The following is a 3664-nucleotide window of genomic DNA, read 5'->3' as shown; positions in this document are numbered from 1 at the left end:
TAAACATGAAAAAAAAAAAAAAAAAAAATATATATATATATACAATTTGAATTAAATTATAATTAAAATTACAATTAAACAATGACAGAAAATTAAGATATAAACTGTAATATTTTAAGAATCAGAGTTTTAAAGAACTGTCACTAATTAATGTATCAACACTTGGTTTCTTTTAATAAAAACAATTAGAAAACAAGCAAAGTTCACATAAAATATATTATAATATTAAATAGAATTTTAAATATAATATAGTAAATATTTACAATAATATATATTTGCATATATGATATTTTTGTATTATAAAAGATTTGTGACTAATGAATGTCTTGACACATTGCATGTATTTCTTGACTTTTAGTTAATATGTAAAAGTTACAAAGTAATCACAGTGTTATTTAAGTGGCAAATGTAGCGTAATGTTCATACTGCAAAAAACAAAACAAAACAAAATAACAGTTAACAGTTTAACAATACTCCACACAAAGTTACATTTATTCTGAAATAGAATGAGACTAACAGAAGTGAGTTCAGAGGTTTGTCTGCGTTTCGTTTCTGCAGTTAAACTGGGAGATTTTTTTTTCTGCTACACAATAAAAACATTAAAGGATTTAGTGACTGTGTGATGTGTTTCTATCATCAGAAATAATGACAGCCGGTGAAATGAGTGTTCATTGGTGGCCAGTGGAATCCCAGGAAAGAGTTTAGTGTTTAACTGAGCATCATTGACATTCATCAGTAACGAGCGTCAGTCGTTAGCACTCGCTCACAGCGAAACCCACCGGTCACTGGAGCATCATGGGAAATGATTTATTCAGGAGCGCCGCGCTCTCTTTACACTCTTCATCTCTCTGGCCGTTCGGTGATTAATTCATGGCCCTTATGAAAGTTTGATGCTGCGGTCGTCTCGAACTCTCCGGCTGATCTTTAGGAGAGTTCAGTCGGGATCATCATTATCCTGCGGATCATCAGCCGAAGACTTAAAGGGATAGTTCACCCAAAAATGAAAATGTGATGTTTATCTGCTTACCCCCAGGGCATCTAAGACGTAGGCGACTTTGTTTCTTCTGTAGAACACAAACGGAGATTTTTAACTCAAACCGTTGCAGTCTGTCAGTCATATAATAACCATTTAACAGGTTTTTACTGTAGCATTTTTACAGTCTTTTACCGTTAAATTCACTGTCATTTTTTACAGTGTATATATTGGTAGAAAATATATTTACATCAATATATATTGAAACATCTTTTAGCAAATATATATTATTATGAGCCGTGTAGGGTGGTGTAATGGGAAACACCTGGGACAAATTAAACATGGGAAAGGAAGGCACATGAGGAAAACAACCACAAAACACGGAACAGAGTCTGACAGGTGGGAGTCAGCGGGTCAAATTCTACACCAGTTGCTGGGGAAAGTGTGCGCCCTCGGGTAGAATAAACAAGTGTTGGTGCCCCCCATGGACATTCGGGTTGTGTCATACAACTGTCGTGGTCTGCGTGTGGGCCAGAGTGTTGGGGATTTGGAATCTTGCAATGCAAGATTTGGATAAATTGAATTCTCTTAATAATAACTCTCATGGTGCTGGTGAATCCACAGTAGATCTTGGTATGGCTTTAATCAAAGGTAGGATATCTGGGGGTGTAGCCATACTGTGGAAAAAAAAGTTAGACCCACTGGTGAAGGTAATTAGATTGGATGTGAATTGGTGTATTGCAATACAGATTACTTATCGAGATAAGAATTGTATTATTCTAAATGTGTATACACCTTACGAATGCCATCATAATGAAGATGAGTATTTAAATAGACTAGCTTTTATCAGTTCTTTTATTGAAAGTTCTACTATTTCTAGCGTGTATGTCATTGGGGATATGAATGCGGATATTTCAGACAGGAATTCATTATTTTCCAGTCATATTGTTCAGTTTTGCCAAGATAATAATCTCATTTTGTCAAGTGAAGTGTGTTTGCCTGTAGATAGCTATAACTGTGAGGCTTGGAACACAACATCATGGTTGGACCATTGTATTAGTACAGAAGATGCACATGCCTCGCTGAGGGGTATGAGTATCTTATATGATACAATAACAACTGATCACATACCTGTGTCTATGGTGATAAATGTTGAGTTTCTTGTAGCGATGTCTAATAATGAAAATAATATCAATGCAGCAAAAATGGATTGGTCAGCACTTACAAAGGAGGACCTTTTAGTCGATTATGTAAATACAGATAGATGTCTGAATAATATTCATTTACCTAGGGATGCAATGATGTGTAGTGATCTTAACTGTAAAGATGCAAATCATCAGAGGGATATCTGCTCAATGTTTCATTTACCTAGGGATGCAATGATGTGTAGAGATATTAACTGTAAAGATGTAAATCATCAGAGGGATATGATAGTAAGCCATTTTTTAAATCGAAGTGTATAATGAATAAGACTAGGCCTGGCTGGAGTAAATATGTAGCTGAATATCAGGCTGAAGCCCGGGAAGCTTTTAAATGATGGGTTATAGCAGGTAGACCCAGGCAAGGGCCTGAGCTTGAGTATAAGAAGTCTACAAATGCAAGATATAAGTATGCTATTCGTTGTATCTGTAAAAATGAGCAAACCTTAAGGACTGATTCTATGGCTATGAAGCTGCTAAATCATAATATCACAAATTTTTGGAAAGAAGTCAGAACTTTTAATAGATGTAGAGTATCTCTTCCTTGTACCTTAGATGGAGTTTCTGGGGCAGAGAATATTGCAGAATTATGGAGACAGCATTATTGTAGTCTTTGTAATTGCATCCACAATGAATTGTATAATGTGGAGGATATTCAAGTTAATGATCCAATAGTGATTATGTCACGTGAGGTGGATCATGCTATAAGCAAATTGCCTCAAAATAAAGCTAGTGACCTAGATAATATTTCTGCTGAACATATGGAAATATGGAATTAAGAGGATATCCCCTTTATTAGCTGTCTGTTTTTACTGGCCTTTTGATTCATGGTGTGTTACCAGATTCAATGTTGTCTGTTCTGTTAGTGCCAGTTATTAAGAACCAAGCTGGAATGGTAGGTAACTTAGATAATTATAGACCTATAGCTTTAGCTGTCTAAAGTGTTAGAAAAAATCTTGCTGGATAGGTTAAATGTGTTTATTAATTCTACAGACAAGCAGTTTGGATTTAAGGCTAAACATGGGACTGATCTTTGCATCGATGCATTAAAGGAAATAGTAAACCAGATGATGCGAGTAAAATGGGGGATTTAAAAAGGAGGGATTTTGTCCCCAATTCTGTTTCATCTTTACATGGATGATCTATCTGAATGTTTGAATGCTTGTAAAACTGGGTGTATGATTGGGAATATTCTAGTGAATCATATTATGTATGCAGATGATCTTGTGGTGTTTAGTCCTAGCAGTGCTGGTCTTCAACAGCTTTTAACTATGTGTTCTGATTATGGTCTTGAACATGATATTTTATATAATCCTGATAAGAGTGTGGTTATGATTTGCAGAACTAAGGAGGATAAAAGTATAACATTTCCAGTTTTCAAGTTGTCTAATAAGAGTCTCACTGTGTGTGCAAAAGTAAAATACCTTGCACATTTCATCACTGAACGCATGACAGACGATGAGGATATTGAAAGGCAACGCCATATAATGTA

Source organism: Sinocyclocheilus anshuiensis, unplaced genomic scaffold (genome assembly GCF_001515605.1).
Source record: "Sinocyclocheilus anshuiensis isolate Anshui unplaced genomic scaffold, SAMN03320099.WGS_v1.1 scaffold519, whole genome shotgun sequence".
Classification (NCBI taxonomy): domain Eukaryota; kingdom Metazoa; phylum Chordata; class Actinopteri; order Cypriniformes; family Cyprinidae; genus Sinocyclocheilus; species Sinocyclocheilus anshuiensis.
The sequence above is the reverse complement of the archived record's forward strand: the minus strand, read 5'-3'. Positions refer to the sequence as shown.